Consider the following 18,141-nt stretch of genomic DNA (forward strand, 5'->3'; position numbering starts at 1 on the left):
ACATAAGATGGTTAAAGAGAAAAGCTTTTTCCATGTGAATTTGATCCCTTATCAGCAGTCTGACAGAGGAAAAACAACCCTCTACACAAATAACTGGTCTTCTCTAGAATCCTAAGGGGAAAAGAGAGTTGTAAAAGAAGCCCATATAAAATAAAGCAAATACACAAAGATTAGCATCCTTTCCTTCTTTCATCTTAGCAAATAGCTGTCCAACACAGCATTTCTGTGTAAGCCACAAGTACTGTTACATACGAATCTTGCCAACTTCCCCCCTCAGGGAACTCTAATGACTACAGTTGAAGGAGCATATCTGTCCTTTTCTATCACTTGTCCAAAAACCTGGGAATTATAACCTTGAATTCCTAGGAGCACTGTCTCCTGTTGATCTGAGCTTGTCCCTTTCAAAGTGTTGCTAATGCCTTGCAGGTGTGTGAGACATGACAACTTGGGTTCATACCAATTATTTTACACCTTTTTGCTTTCTCTGAATGTTGTGTATTACCCTGTGATGCATAGTGACAGCTATGTCAGTTTTCAGAACCTGTAGCCACATCGCAAAATATTGTAAATCCTTGGAACAGCTCGTGCTGTGAGCTGCTGGAGTAGGGAGAGGAGAAACAAATACAGTAACAACTCAGAATTACAAAATGAAGCACTTACAGTACTGCAGCAGTACTCAGAAGAGCACTAATGATACACTGTGATGTTTTAGAAGTAAAATTCAAACAAATACGCAGAAATAAAGTCAATGTACAAATACTTTGTGTTTACTGGTACTAAAATTGTCTTTATTCAGGGTAAAAAAAATTACGAGATTATTCAGTGGAACCTAGAAAAATCACTTATGTGACTTTAAGTAGACAATTAGTAGCAGCCAATTACAGAGTATTACAAAACTACTGAAGGAGATCATGTGTGCAGGTACAGATTTCTGAAAATCCCATACTGAGAAGTAGACGCTATGGACTAGCTTGGAAAATTGTGATTTGTAACAGTATTGGCCATTGGCATGCTGCTAACTCCAGAGAAAAAAAGACATAAAGATAACTGCACTACATTCAGATCACCTCTTGATTTAGCACCAGAACAGCAGTGGAATTGTTGAGATGGGACATGGAAGATAGTAGATTGATCTCCCCTTCCGCTACATTTTCTCAGACTTCACAGAGTAAGCATCAATACCCATTCACTATTCATGTCACAGATGAGTGTTCCTGAATATTTTGTTCCCTTTTTTAGAATATAAAACAGTAGATTTCATTTTTAATGGACTAAGATGATGCAATGACATAGATAAAATGTTTTTATTTAGATAAAGAAAAGATGAGGTGACCTAGAAGTGCTTACCAGGCAGCAACATGCAACAAGATAAAAACGAAAGAAAATGAGCTCTACCAAAACGTTATGAGCAGCAGCAGAAGATTATATAACAACTTGAGATGCACAGGTCTATCTATTTCATGGGCAAGTGTGGTTACTTCCAAAAAGACATGTTTTGGAAAAGAGCGCTCTGCAAGATGCTCACCAGAACACTTATCTGTAGGTGGAGAAGGAAAATAAGTATAAAGTGACTTACTCTGGGACTGAGTAAAAGTCCTATTCTAAGTATCAACCAAGTAACAAAGGAACACAAGTTCAATTTATTTTTTTTTTTTTTCCTAATGGAAGGAAAATGTAACAATGAAGCAATTCATGTTACTGTGTTTTACAAGGCCACATGAGAATTCAAATATATTCTTCATATTATTCCATCCAATAAGGAATATTATAAGACTGACTAAAATAAAAGGAAACCAAAAAAATCAACAAATCAAATCACTTTCTACAAAAGAAATGTAAACTGAGAGAGCATCTTAGAAGAATAAACTGATATAAAGGTTGGGGCAACGAAAAAATTTCTCCATGAAAGACCTACCAAAAACACATGCAGAACTGAACCACTGGTTCTAACAATGAAGAAAGAGAGATGCCTCGGGTTAGAAACAAAAAGAGAGATTAAAGTGTCAAAGAAAGAGAATAAAAAGATTATAGAATCATAGAATGGCTAGGGTAAGAAGGGACCAAGTTCCAATCCCCATGCCACAGGCAGTTTTTAGGTGTGTGAGGCAGGGCGTAATCTTGTATAAACCATCTTAATTGCCATTATTTTCCTGCATAAAGATTCTTTATAAATGGAAGTAAAGGAAGAACAGAGAAAGGAATGCAGACATAAGTCAACTTGAAATATACATTGCAGCAACAATGATGTCTAGCACACAGCATATATCCTGTTCAAAACTACGCTTTTATCAGTGAAAACTTTCAGTGTATATATACCATCTGCTGCATAATACAAATATGTAAAAACAACAATTTTTCACAGATAAATGATTATACAAAAAATTAAAATACAAATCCATTCAGTCTTGAAGCATTCCATTTGAAAATAAAACCTTGAGAGCTCATTCAAAATCAAGCCACATCTTAGACTACTTAATAATACTGATTTATATGTTCTATTGGATGACTAGCACAAAGTTTTCCCATGAGTAGTTACACTGCAAAATGGGCATACAGCTCTCTTTACATTAATTAAGGAAGTATTTACAAAGCAATAGTCAAATCAATATATACCACAACCTCAAGATCTCTTCCGCTTCAGAACAGTTTGAGAAGCTGGCACTCTAAGCATCAAAGTCTTCATCTGGTAGATCAGATTTAGTCTGGCATTAACTAGTAAACTCTCCATATAAGAAGATGAGAAACATCCTGTATAGAATTTATTAAAATGTTCTTAGGAGTGTCCTTAAATAAGAGTCATGACAAACATAAATGAAATTCATATAAATTAACTCTGGGAGCATACTGCTGAATGGTGGCCATAAATGATATGCTGATGGTGACAAAAACGAACACAGAGAAAAAGCCTAAAGGAGTGCCTTTTCTGTTTGCCAAGATACGGTAGGAAACATCCCAGTTTCTGCTCATTACATTGACTTCATCTCAATACTGAACCTGTAATGATATTTTGTATCTCGTCTTTGCTTACATGCAGGTACAATAACCAGAACAGTTAAGTCCTTTTGATAGCAACTTCTTGCCCTTTTAACAGTATAGGTAAGAGCAAGCAGAATGTAATTTCCTTAATTCAGAGTTGCACTTCTGCTTTCACTGGTGCTGGTTTTAGTCTTGACATTTTTGCGGCACTGGGAAAAGTTGATTGGTATAATGCTGCTGAAATAAAGAATGGAAAACATGCAGCAAAAAACACTTCAAAGAACGTAATCAAAAGAATTTAAAAGAGTTAATCAGTCAGGTGGCTGAGACTATTAAAAGAGATGGAAACTGAAACCTTACATATTGGTGGCATGGATATATTTGTATTAGTTTCTTGTTTTTCCTCAGTTTATAATTTATACACCTTTGAATTATTTATTCATCCTGAGTCAAAAATAAGTGTGAACCTACCAGCAGATATTTAGTAAGTATATTGAAAATTTATAGACTACCTTACTGGACACATTTAAGCCATGCTTTAAAAATAACAGGTTGAAAGTGATTTTAGGGTGACAGATTAAGAATAACTTCTGTCTTGGGTAATGAAATGGGAGCTGCCCAAAAAAAAGAAAAGCAACTTACATAAATGTTAAATAGAACAACAACAACGGAAAGATAGCTAATTCATCACCCTGACATTCATAAGCCTTTACAAGAATGAAACAATGAGTCAAAATTGTGAATATGTTTCATGACTGAAGGGGTGAGAGAATAAGGAGAACAAGGAGAACAATAATGAAGATAAGACATTCCATATGTTTTTACAGTTAATTACTGAGATTCAGTTCCATGTTGGGCCCCGAACTGTTCACTGTATTGAAACAATAGAAAATGTAAGCCCAAACGTCAGAGTAAAAATAAGCTGATGAACACTACACATGCACCTGATACTCAGTAAGATAAATAAGCGTCAGCAGCCAATTTCCTTTGTCTCTCCTGATTAGCAGGATATAAGCAATCTTTTTACCTCCTTCCGATCATAAAGCATTCTTTGCTAAGTTTCAAATAGTGTTCATTGTGAAAGGCAGTATGTACATTCCTTTCAGAGTAGGTTCAGTTTTATAATTTATCTTTTCATTGACTACTGCATTTTTGCAATCCTGTTCTCTGTAAGAGCAGAAAATAAACTGTTTACTGGAATTCTATTAATTACACAGGTTCTTGATACAGAAAAAAAGTGAGGAAAGAAACACATGGTTTCTGCTGTCATCATGTATATCTCATTCAAATATCGTATTTTCCTGTAGCTGCACTTCTAGCTTTTGACTTTTAATTCTCTTCCATGACCAACGATAATACTTTCTAAGCAACCAAATTATTCCACCCATCTCAGGAAGATAGATTAGTTTTTGAACTTAACTTCCAGTAGTGGCACTAAGGTATATCAAGATATCTTTCTCTGACACAGAAAGAATATCTTGTTTTCATTTCAATACTCACAGAGACACTGATTCTATTCTAGTTTAAGGTGCTCATACCACACCCATCACAGTGACAGTAAAAAAAATGGAAAAAGAACAATATTCTCTGCTCTCTGATTATAGTGGAAGCTGCACTCACTTTTTTTGCTCTTTGAGTTACATATACTAGGCCTGGTCTTGCAACGAGCTAACCCAGTGCAGCTGATTTCAACAGAAATGAAAACCAAGCCACAGTTAAAAGCCGGGTTCAGTGGTGTCTGTATAAATCGCACATTTCAGCAGAATTTCATTTCCTCCCATTTTGTATGCCAATAAGACCAGTTCACAAAAGATGCAGAATACAGACATATCATAGCGTTGGAATTTCCATCTGTCTTGATCCTGCAGAAAGACATAGTGCTGCACTGGATATGTGAAAGAGATCTGATCAATGTCCCACCATTAATATAGTGAAAGTCACATTGACTATAATCTAAAATTGAAATAGTATAGTCCAATAAAGTATGGTTACATCTCGGCACCTAAAGAATTCCCAGAACTGTGTGTCCTCCCTCAAGAAGTATCACTGTTGTTAGAAGGAGTCATTAATATCAACTTTACTACTGGTTCTACTTCGAAAAACATACAGTAGGTCATATGTTTTGTAATTTAGAAGTGAAAGATCTGTTTCCTTCAGAAAATCCCAATAATATTATTTCATGTCTAGTTCCTAAAAATTCTGTTTCTGTGCCTTTTCTTGGGATTGAATCACAACTCATTGCCTAGACATTCTGCTTTCATCCCCTACCATGTGTCCTTTCAGTAAGTATATCCTTCTGTTTGCTATCAGTCTAACATATGCCCAGACTCTTAGCTGGTTCATTCTCTGTTTTAACAGATTTTTACACCTTGCCTGAAACACAGCATCTGGAACACCGGATGGCATTAATGAAACCTGTGATTGATTTTGGATCAAAGGTTTTCTTGGTAGCAGCCATCGTTAGCTCTCAATGTATTCCACAATAAACCATCTTTTTATAGCAAGGATTTTCAAATAAGCCCCCCTAATCTGTATTTGAGATTTACATAGCCTCTGCCTTTTAATGTTTAAAACGCAATTTGCATAATGGACATATCTTGTTACCCATATGCCTTTAATTTCTGATATGTTTGAGTTTCCTTCAAATGCTCATTTCATCTCAACACTGTGAGGTAGCAAGGTATAATGCTTATTTCAGAGATGGGAATGAAAAAGGGAAAGTCTAGGAAGCATCTAATTCAGGCATCTAAAATTGTTTTTGGAAGCTAAATGTCTATCATTGATTCATCTCAACAGATCTCCTGTGACATCTGGTAACTACATTTAATCAGTAAATTAAATACCTAGGGTGTATGCTTCTTTTGTAGGATGTCTTGAAATTGTAGGTGTCTGGCCAACTACGATCAGGTTGTCTTGTCTCACCATGTACCCCATCTTCCTCTCTCCTTCTCCTCTTTGTCTCTGCCTCTCACATATAATTAGTACTCTTACCCACAAACTCTTGCTTTCCAAAAGGTTGTTTTACAAACTTCTGAACAATAACTCCTCCAAAACACATTTTTGCAATCTTTATTATTGACTTATACACTCTCAACAAGGACCTTTTGGAAGCTATATCATCTTTTTAATACACTGGAATTTTTTTTTGCAAGTGCTCATTCCTTTATGTCTTCTTTTTAAATTGCTATGTATGTCCAAAAAGCAGCACAGATTTCTCTCCTTTCCCCTGCTTCCACTTCATCCTGCCCATAACTACACATCACAGTTTTTCTGCAAATGCTTTTCCACTACCTATGTAACATTACATTAGTCACATAGCAAAAGTTTCTGTCATTATTCAGAATGCAGAAAAACTTTAAGTCCCTTTGATGCATTACAGCTCACATCACATCGTATCACCGTGAGTCATGGAAAGCCATGTGTTGACAGAAGCAGATATAACAAGACAGTGCATCAAATCTCTTCAGGCTTATACTCAAGGTGCAAAAACAAATGCTATCACAGAAGCTTGTAAGGCTGCTTTATAAGACTCATCACCAGAAAGCACGCATCGTGTGGCAGTGCTGTAGTTTAAGTGCTTCTGTAAAACACTAATACGTTGCTTGATAACATAATGGCAGTACAAACTTACTGACATGGTAGAATGAAGTGTTGCGAAACATAAAAAGACAACAGAGTAAATAAATCTAGTAGCACAAGTGTGCTGCAAGGAACAGTATCAGTGAGATGCAGCATTTTACTAACACCTTACCTTCCTACTGATTTCTTTGTTTACATCCCTGCTAAATAGCAGCTCATTTAGAGTACATGCTATTTTCACAGCACTCCCTGAGCTCTGCACATCCAAGAGACCATCTGTTCACTTTTGAAAACCTTATAAAAGAGGATGATTCTTGTTTGCCCAAAGTTTCAGACTCCTTCCTAAAGATCTTACGCTCTTAAAAATTGTCCCTCCCATTATTTACCTGGTAAAACATTACATTGCAGTACCAGGATTATTTTGCCACATTGGAGCACTTTCAAGTCTTTGAAAGATGACAGGCAACATTTGTTCAACATGTTATTTGATGGGACACAGTAGCCAACTATTGCACAAGATCTGCAATTGTACAACTAACAGCATTCTTGTATGATTGTCTGCCTTAGAAGAAAAAGAAGCTTTTTGCCAATTGATCAGACCATCTGAATGCAAAGCAGGGAAAAAAGTGAAATACAAATGACAGTAGAGGGCTTCTCAAGAAAAAAAAATAGTGAATCATTTGAGAACCTTTGAGAGAAGTTAGATGTTATAGTGCTGACATATTTGAAAGGAGGAAGTAGCTTTCTGGTCTTCATCCATTAATTTATCATTAACATCAATGTAGTTTGAAGGAGTACATGCATTTAAAGGTCCACTTGGAAAAAAAAGCAGTATCTTGATTCTCCAAGAACAAAAAGAAAATACAGCTTTACTAGTATCTACCTGATGTAGTAAGAAAGATACAGAACAAGCTTCTCTATCTGTGAACAGACAAATTCATGTTTTAACATTAAAAAGTCCATACTCTGTGTTTCCAGTAAGCACCTACTGTATAAGTGCCAGAAGGCAAGGTGCTCTCTTTCACTAAAGTTTAAAAATTGGGCTTCTGTTTTTAAAATATAACAATGAAAGTTAAGAATAAACACTTCTTTGTAGGACACTGATTGAAAAGGGGACCTTTTAAATAGCTTTCAGCTAAAAGCAAGTTCAAAAATCGTATATTGATTCAAAAACCCACAACAGCATTTGAAAATGAGAGTTTTAGAAAGATGTGGCACTTTTAAGAACTAAGCTTTATTCTTTGTCATCGTCTGCAATTGTAGCTTTTCAGGGCCTTTTCTGCATGAATAAAAAAAATCTCTCTTCAAAGCTGTAATTCCTTGTGTATTTCTACTGTCTGTAAATAAAAATAAATATACTGTCTCTAAATAAAAACTGAGAAAAAAGAAAAAAAGCAGATGATTCTCAGTAGTTTTTTAGTTCCTCACACTTTGGGAACTAAAGACCATGGAAGAGTAGAGTCAGTGGCTGGGCATGAAAACTTTTTAGCAGCCAGGTTAAGGGAATTTTGTTCATGCAGCAGTGAGGATACTGAAATAACTCATTTTCCCCATAAATAAGGGATTGTGGAAGTATTTATACTTAAGAATGGGATTAAGGAGACTCAGAGGAAAAAACAAACTTTTAAGTAGCCTCGCAGGGCTGTAATGGTCTTCTGGTTTAAGCAGTCAGCGTGAAGCTCTCTGCAAATGGTAAGACTTCAACTGCAAAATCTAGATCCAAATTCCAATGGCCCATTTGAAGTACACAATGGAAGATCTGTACCTTGAAGCATGCATAAAGGCATAGACATATGTCTATATGTATGAAGTTATTTTTGTTGTCCCTTATGATGTTCTATTATCAAAAGTATAACACAGTAGAACATAGTAGTAAAACAAAAGTGTTTTGTAGGAAAAAATGTCAGAAACACTAAAGAAATTAAGTTCCCAGTAAAGACTGATAGTAGAATGTTCTCATAAACACCAAACGGATGCATGTAAAAGTCTCCCTCTTTAGTAAGAGAAGAATTAGAAAAGAAAATACGAAAGCGGTATTATGGGTTCTCCTTAAAAGGAAATATTTCTCATTTAGTGTTTTTAAATACAACAGTTCAATGATTAGAAAGCTTGTTACAGGAAAAAAAAAATCACAGCATAACATTCTAAAAAGGCCTTCCACGAATGTATCTATTTCAACTTACGCACTTTTATGAAACAGGAGAAGAGGGGAAAAAGATGTCAAGGTATTTCTGAGAGTTTTCTGTCTGTGTGCTTTGAAGGGTCTTAGACTCTCCTCTACCTCCTCCCCCCATTAAATCAATCAGTTCCACATTCCTAGTGGGGGGAGAGGGGGAGTGAGGGGTGCTTCTAGAGCTTCTACAGTCTTAGGTGTTTGACTTCAGAATCTTAAAACGTACTTGAAAATTGGTGGACTAATTCATGCTGATCCAATGATGGAAGCACCCACATGACGTTGAATTCTGCTGGAGCTACAGAGCTTCTGAAACCCTATAATGTCACAGCTTCCTGAATATGTCTTTTCAGAAACAATTTTTTGCAAGGAAAGGTGACATAAGATCTGCATAGGAAAAGAAACATTTTGGAAGAAAGGAGCAACTGAAAAAATACTTTCCATTTGTTTCTGTTAGGACAAAATAACAACGTCAACAACTACAGCGTCCATAGAGCATTTAAAGTTGTAAAATCCTGAAACAATAAACCTACTATATGATCTATTAAAACCTCAGAGTCTCTTTTTATTCCCCCCCACACACACACTGATTAGAGTTATTCAGTAGTTGAAATCCTGTTTTAAGACTGAAGAGAATATAAGACTAACCAAAGTGCCTTTTAATGATATATTTCTTAAACATTGAATTGTGCTTATTTTAACTTAAAAAGGCATTCCTTCTTATTTGATAAGATTAGAAATAAATTATTAATCTGAATCCCAAAGAAATCTCTATGCCTTCACATATTCAGAACATCATTTTCCTGTGCTAGTGGAAGGAGAGAAGGGATAGGCTATCAGCCTACATATCTTCAATGACAAGGAAAATCTGTTTCAGATATGCTTCTTTGTCTTTGAGATATTTCTTTATAAATTCTTTCTTCCCCCACCCCACCCCAGTTCCCGCATGAAATCAGCTTTGTCTGTCAAAAGACATGAATAAGAGAAGAGCTAATTAGTATTGCTCCTTCTGTTAGTACATAAATAAATAACAGCAGTCATCGGAGGTCAGTATAGCACAATCCTATCCTCTTTCACCACACTGCCTACTGAATAGTTCCAGTACTAACTTAGTCCTTACTGCATGAGGGACTTGAGCAAATGATAAGCACAGGCACCACTGCAAGATGCAGTCCTGTTCTGTGCCTGTATGGGAAAGGTGAAGGCAATACAATGCAATAGATACATACTACAGCCCACAGAAATCAAACCAAAGTGAGCAACATAAATATTTACACAATGTTGTGTGTTCTGTGTTTATCAGCACCTGTTAGGAGAGTGGGGCAAAGTGAAAGTGCTCACATATCAGGGCAAAATTTTTGGCCCTAAAAAGGAATGGATGCTTTATTGGAATGGGTTAAGAAATTAGTAAGTTTTCATACTACACACCTACCTAAGTTGCTAATTACAACAGTTTTAAATCACTGCATTGGGTGGTGGTTCTTCAGCTCTGTGCTGCTCACTGGTAATTCAATAAGACAGACTCCTTTATAACACTGTTTTAGAGTCAGCTTTGTATCATCTCAAAACAGAGGAATAAGAGATTCAAAAACCAAGAGAACGGTTCAAAGCAGAGCTATATTTGCTTAGATACCACATTAGTGACAGAAAGGAATTATGATAAAGAGTAAGAAAGTGCTGAAGAACATTAAATAAGCTTCTAACAAAATCTAAGCATGTTCACCCCTTACATTGTGTGAACAAATGGAAAAAACATTGTCTTTATGAATGGCCTGGATCAATAATTGTGCTGTTAAAATACATGTTTTCTGAAGCAGTAGCTTCCAGAAATAAGCTGAACTTTGTATTTCTAGTTTAATGTAACAAAATCATCAGATACTTATTGTTAAGGATTTTGAAGCAAAGTTACAGAGTAGGATAGTTTTCCAAGCATTTCTTTGATTTTTTTTTTTAAAGAGTCAATTTATAACTCTCAGCAAAAATCAGACTGGCAAATCTTGTCATTTCTGATAAAAAAAACAATGTTGTTCAGATAGAAGACTGTCAGGTCTTGATACACCTAGCACTTTGTCAAGAGTCTGTTTTGCAAACATCTGTGTGCGATTGTTGCAATAGAATTACACAGCTGTGCATCATTCTCTTCATTCACAGGAGACCTTCAAATGGTAATGTGTTTGTTTATTGTTAACTTGAGATAAATTTAAAGCAATAGTTGAAAGCTGAAAAATTCTGCTTTATCTTTGGAAACCCTTAAAGTTCAAATCCCTTTTCCGTGGTTGTCAATAACTCTCACAAAAGGAGTTTCTGTTATAAATACACAGCTCACTATGCTGTTTACAGACAAGATGCGCCCCTGGGAGCACACAAAAGGGTGCACTGCATCTGCAGAGGCGCAGGAATTGTACAGAGGAATTTAACCCCTAGAGAGCAGTCTTTTCTATGACACATCCCATCACACTAGGAGGCATACTTAAAAGCCAGATGACAACTATATGGATCAGAGACAATTTATTTTTTTTTTTTTTTAAATTTGAATGAGCCTTCTCTTTTCTGGAGAAAAAGTATGTCACTAAATCCTAGCAATGAAAGACAGTCAGGGAAGGGCATATCACCCTCTCAGTTTTCCACTTTTATTTGACCTTCTAAGAGGTGGTAAAAAAAAAAATGAATGAATAACCAAGTTACTTTGTTTTGCTTGGTCATAAAAGAGAGAGTATGAAGTGCATATCTTGACAATAGTAGTAAGAAATAAATTGTCTTGGTATGAATTAACAAAGCCCATGCTCATTTTTCACACACTGACAGGTGTTTAAAACATTTTCAAAGGCTGGCACTCATTGTTTTAATCATATTTAGTCTTATTTTTTAAGAAATCACAATCATGAAAACACATTAATTCCAAAACAGTATGGCACTTCAATTACAATGCTAACAGAATGCAACAGTCCTACAACTACTTCTCAATCACATGCAGTTCATGGGCAGGCTCCCTGAGCTATGAGGGAGAAAAAGAGAATAGTTAAAATGCACTCTCTTTCTTCCCTGTAGATTAGCACTGCTGAATGCTATCTTGGCTTCTTTCTACAAAAATTGTACCTCACATGGAATGGATAAGTGCAGTTTCCAAAAGCACTCAAACTGACCTTAAACATATCTAAAGACATACAGGTACACTGATTATCTCCTTAAAGTTCCATATAAAATGTAATGTTTTTCTTGTCTAAATAATTTCAGTAAATGTGGAAAACTTCTTTTAATGTTCTATTTAAAGACTATTGCACTGTTATGTTTTTTCCACTTATCCTTCATTGATAAGGGGAAAAAAAACCCTTTTATTTCCACCTCCTTTTGAGAAGCAATCATAATCCAATGACTCCAAATGAATGATTATAGATGATTTAATAATTTTATTTGTGATATCAGTGGAATTATGCAAGGTTTAATTAGACTGGCAAATTTATTAAGTCCCCATCAAGATTATTCTAAACTCTGATTTTGACAATATTTTGCAATAAATGCCTTGAATTACGTGTGATTCTGTGTGGCTAGTCTGTAACATGCTAAGAAGCTTTGTGACTACTACAGTGAAAAGAATTTCATAAATAGTACTTTAACATCTAACATAAATCTTGTCCTTAATAGCTCAGTAAACTAATTACATATAAACTTAAATAAAAATGACTGAAATTTTTTTGAATCTCTTAAAAGGAGAAGTTAACAAAAGACACACACCCACCACAAGTGATGTATACTAAAGAATTTCACTAATATTAATTCACTTAAAAGTAGAGGAAGCGGTGGACATTCACCTGTTTTTCTCCGGACTTGTCCTTTTTTCCTAGCTCAGAATTATGTGCCTACTTTGGTGATTCACTTATGATTTTTTTTTTTTTTTTAAACCTCATCAGAGGCTGAAATAGCTGCAGATACCTGCAAATTCTGGACAAAAAAAATCCAGACCAAATCTATGGTAAACTTATATCTGCTATGCATTTGGCACTAAAAAAAAAATCCAGACATTTCTTTCAAATCTATTGTATTCTGGATGAGTTATATTTCTCTGTATTTGAAGTTCATTTGTAGAGAAGACTAGAAATGGAAAAAATAATCAGGAAAACATTGGCTTTTATCTCACATGTACTTGTTAACCTTTCTGTTTGTTCCTGTTGTTAAACTTACACATGATTTTACTGGCTTTATGGCAACAAGTAATTTTCAGCGTTTGTGGGATGGTTGGCTCATTTTCCAGTATTCTGGTTACCTCACTGCATTCCACAAGGTCCTCTTTCTCATAAAGAACTGGCATAATTACTGTTTCTTCTTGCACTGATTTAGACTTCACTTTGTTCGAAACAGAAATATTCATTACCTTCTGGCATTCAGTCTCTTGTCACTCTGAAGTTCTCTACTTAGTTTAGTTTTCCTATATGTATGTGAAATTTTAAGCTAGGGAGCAATTTTGCTTCCATTAGACTTGATTTTTAAGCTCATCCAGCTCCGTGCTTACATGTACTCAAATGAAAGAAGTTACTTACAGGCATGAATAAGGTTACATGATCTCAACGTTTCCTGCAGAACCTTAAAAGAGAAATCAACATGATCTTAGATTTCAGATGAATAAAATATAATATTTCCATTTTTGTTGTGGCTATTCATTAATTGCTTTAAGTTGTAGCCTAAACAATGTCCTAAAAAAAAAAATGCTGGTTTTAATTTTCTCATCCTACAGACTGGCTTCAGAGATAAAAGAGGAGATGACACAAGAAAGATATGAGAAACAAATGGGAAAATGTGAAGGGAAAATGAAGAAATACCTGTCTTCGTAAACTGAAGATTTAGGAATAAGACTGACATAAATGTCCTTTAATGTTATGTGTGATGTCAAGAGCTGCAGTAACCCTAGGGAACTGGTAGGAGAAAAGACACATGAAAAGTTCCACACAAATTATAGAAATGTAGAAATGAAAAGGATTTCAAATTAATCTATACTTGAATATCTCAAAAGCATTATGTCCAGATAAAGGTGAATGCATGAGAAGAGTAACTGTAGGAATAATGGCATATTCATAAAAGATCAGAAATCAATATACTTGTCAACATGTGCTTCATAACTTCAGTTTGAATAACAGCATTCTGACTTCAAAGGATACTGGGCTAGCCCACATTATTTAACTATAACTACAATGAAGTATCAATAGCAAGGTTCTTTCAAAAATGAAAGCAAATTTCTACAAGAACCACCCAGGATGCTTCTTCTGTTTCTGGCAAGATTTAAAAGTTATAGTCTTTTTAAAAATCTTTTACTAATTAAAAAGATCCAGTTACAGTTGCAGGAATGTCCTGATATACCCTACATCTTTGAGTGCAATCAGTTTATTATTCAGTTTTGTTGCATGACTGTCTAGAGCAGAAGCTGGTAACTCCAGGAACTTGTAAATAACTCCCGTACTGCAGTAATTTTGTTCTTAAAACCATTTTCCTCAAATGTGCGATATTCTAACATGGCAACATCAGAAGATACTCTGTTCATAATGATATAAGTTACTCATTTTTAGAGTCACTGAAGCAAATTTGGTTGTGATTATTCCGCCATAGAAGATACAGTAATGGTAGCATTTGTTAGAAAGGGACTCATACAGGGACAATGAAGAGGATATTTGTTCCTAACAAGAACAAAAGCATTGCTACAGATAGTCTAACTGAGGCAGTAGTAATTCCTGAAGTACTCTACTAATCATTTGAAAGTCTTTGGAGAGATCTTAGATGAAAAACAACTCTTTCAGGGCCTAATTAGCTTTGGCAGTAGTATCTAAGGTATCTTCCTCATCATCAGGGAAAAGAAGAAAGAATAATTAGGGGGTATCATAATTTGTCTATCTCCTGAACTACTTGAACTCAGTAATATCAGAAAAAAAAATTACTTGAATAATAGAACCTGCTAGTCCTTGGAAGCAGTGAAATTACTTCTGATAGGTTCTTCGTGATAGTAGAGAAAGTATCATTAGGAATGTCTGTAAGCATATACAGGAAAATGTTGACGCACCCAACTGATGATAGGGTCTCAGACTACAAAACACTCCTTTTCAGGAAGCAGCCTTCATCCAGAAGACATTCTTCTCCCAAAGGCTATCCCTTAAATGAGCCCAGGGAGGGGTGGATCCAGAGTTCACTCATTCCAGTTGGATGGGAAGCATGCACCTGGGCTCCCTGGGCCAGCCACCTGCTTCACCAGGTGCTCAATCATCAGTTCAGGCTGTGACATAACAGTCCCCTTACAGAAGCATAGAATCTTTTGAGTTGGAAGGGACCCTGAAAGTTCAACTAGTTCAACTCCCCTGCAGTGAACAGAAAGACCTGCAGCTCAGTTACATTGCTCACAGCCTGGACCATCCTGACCTTGAATGTCTCCAGGGACAGGGCATTCACCACCTCTCAGGGCAACTCGTTCCATTGCCTCACCACCCTTATTGTAAAAAACTTCTTCCTTATGTCCAATCTAAATCTTCTCTCTTTTAATTTGCCCCTTGTCCTGTCACAGCAGGCTCTGCTAAAGTGTCTGTCCCCTTCTTTCTTATAGCCCCCTTTAGATACTGAAAGGTGATTCTCAGGTCTCCCCAGATCCTTCTCTTCTCCAGGCTGCAGAGCCCCAGCTCGGTCAGCCTGTCCTTGTAGGGGAGCTGTTACATCTCTTGGACCATTTTTGTGGCCCTTTTCTGGACATGTTCCAACAGGTCCACATCTCTCCTGTACTGAGGTCTCCACATATAGATACAGTGCACCAGGTGAGGCCTCACCAGCGCAGAGCAGAGGGGCAGGATCACATCCGCTGACCTGCTGGCCATGTTTCTGTTGATGCAGCCCAGGAGACAGTTGGCTTTCTAGGCTGCAAGGGTACATTGCTGGCTCATGTCCAGCTGCCATCCACCAGTACCCTCAAGTCCTTTTTGGCAGGGCTGTATTCCATGCTTTCATCTCCCAGCTTGTACTGATAGTAGAGGTTACCATAACCCAGGTACAAGACCTTGCACTGGGCTCACTGCTCAAACCTGTCTAGGTTCTCTCTAAATGGCATCTTGTCTCTTGCGCATGTTGATGGCATCGCACAGCTTGGCATCATCTGCAAACTTGCTGAGAGTGCACTCAATCCCACTGTTGATGACACCACTCAGCACCAATCTCCATCTGGACACTGAGCCACTGACCACCACTCTCTGGAGATAATCTTGGAACCAGTTCCTCATCCATCAAAAAATCTCATTTGTTTATGAAATCCCTACATATATTGGCAAGATCTCATTTCATTAGTTCCACTGAAGTCATTTTGAAAAATGGGTATCACAATATGTCTCTTGGGAATGTAACACCATCACATACCTATAAGGAAATGAATTTCTCTCTAAGGAATGCAATATTGATTACCCAACCATTTAAAAACAAAAAAAAACCCTATACATGAATATAGAAATGATTTAACCTGACTTTTAATGGCAATAACTTAAATCAATGGAACAGCAATTTAAATGTCCAAAGGCAATGCTACCAAATAGTAATTCTGGAGGAATTGTCTAACCTCACACCTTCTTCACAGATGAGCTACAGTCTCCTTTTTTTTTTTTTTTCCTTGCCTCCCTGCCCCCTCTCCTCAGCCTCTTATGGGGCTCTTTTTTTTTTTTCTGCTGAATATGAGTTTGAATGAACTCTACAGTATCAGACAGAAGTTCTTAATTCGTCTTAGAGCCCTGAAATGCAAATATATTGCACTTCAGTTAGTCATAAAACTGAACAAATACTACCATGGAAAAAATAATTTTAGAAGTAAGTTTAAATATTAATGCTCAGTATGCCTTATTGAAATTCTGAGAATTAAATAAAAGTGAGTGATATTTCCAAATCACTGTTTGCAGAAGAGAGCTTAAAAGCTAACAATCTTTTTTATGCAACAGGAAAATAAAACACACTTGAATCAGAAAGAAAAATTGGTTCACTACACATAAGGATACATTAATTTGGAATTCATCACGTTCTGCTTATTTTGGGGAATACTGCTACGTCATAAGCCTCAGAGCCAGAAGCTCCAGGAGAAAAGTAATTCTTTCCTCTCATTTTTTAACAAAGAAGAAAAGGATTTCACATGAAATTTCATTATCATAAATCATTTTTTTTCTGCACAATTCCTCACCTGCACCTGTCACCTGAGATGCCACAATTACTGTAATCTGAAATATGACATTTTTGGAGCCTCTTAACAAAAAGCTCTTCAAGTAAATAGCTTGTTTCTCAACAGTGAGAGTTTTAATTTACCTTAATTTCTCTCATTTATTTGTCCCTGTGAGAATAGCCCTGACTGAGAAATAGAGTTGCTGACAGCAATGCTGAACTCTGTTTACTGAGTTCTTACATTCTTAAGCTTACTAAAGCTGAAGATCAAACCTCAAAAAAAGAGTTTGGTGGCAGTTTTGCAATTTTGTACCTTGAAGCTGAGAGGCACAAACATATTCCCAGCAATTACTTGCATGCAGACTCTGATTTAGATAGGGGAACTATGTAACATAAGTGAGAAAGGCAATTGCATCAAAGATACACACATAAAAGTGTTAGATTATGTGATTAAAGGCTAATGGCAATAAACGCAAAGATTGGTGTAAGAACTCTAGTTACATTATCAATGGCAATGTCATGCATTGAATTGGCTATTCTTAAAACTATCGGAGGAGAATAGTCTGACCATTGTCCCTAATAGGAGACCCATACAGAGAAGTCAGTGAAAGAAACAGTCTCCCTTGAATGCTGTGCAAGTCAGAGGGAGTGATTCCTACTAGAGTATAGGACTTACTATGGGGTGCAGGGGAAGAGAATATGGATACCATGTAAAACTCATTATGTTTAAGGGAAAGACCAAAGACATGAAAATGATCCAAGAACATCCAGGAGGAGCCATATGTGTTCATAGGGGTGCCAGTAAAGGCACAGGTTTCTGTCTTTGTTGACCTGTCCTCCTGAAGAAATGTGTGTATAGCATAGTATATGCACACAGGTGTTTGTAAGCGCACACATACTTGGCCATTGGAAATACCTGCTCAGTTTCACTATTGACTGAATCTGGAAATACAAAATTGCTGCATCATCGCATCTATTGGGAATCCACCTGCAGCCTGAAGTACACTGGATTTCACTGCATCTAATAGTAAGATTTCCTATTTAATGCTTATCTGTACAAACTGTATTCTCAAGTTCCTTCTTTCTGAAAAGAGTATCATTTCTTTCTGCATAGCTTTGCACTATGGATATGTACTATGAAGAAGGTAAGTGGGAGTACAAAAAGGGAAACAAAGGTGTGTGGAAGTTTTACCTACGAAGGATATACAATTTTCTTAGGTTGTGAAGAATATGCATTCATGAAATTTTGTGCTAAC

At 36.3% G+C, this 18,141-nt stretch overlaps 1 long non-coding RNA gene across 2 annotated transcripts; it reads right to left on the reverse strand.

Annotated features, from left to right (window-relative positions):
* On the reverse strand, positions 2,109 to 15,087 carry LOC110398537. 2 transcript variants are annotated; one of them, XR_002438455.1, is made up of 3 exons: positions 14,772 to 15,087; positions 13,264 to 13,306; positions 2,109 to 3,210 (listed from the first exon to the last, which is right to left on the reverse strand). It is a non-coding gene; the product is annotated as an uncharacterized LOC110398537 (long non-coding RNA). The 2 variants fall into 2 exon arrangements; XR_002438454.1 differs by having other exon boundaries at positions 2,109 to 3,213.

Source organism: Numida meleagris, chromosome 4 (assembly GCF_002078875.1).
Source record: "Numida meleagris isolate 19003 breed g44 Domestic line chromosome 4, NumMel1.0, whole genome shotgun sequence".
NCBI classification, from domain to species: domain Eukaryota; kingdom Metazoa; phylum Chordata; class Aves; order Galliformes; family Numididae; genus Numida; species Numida meleagris.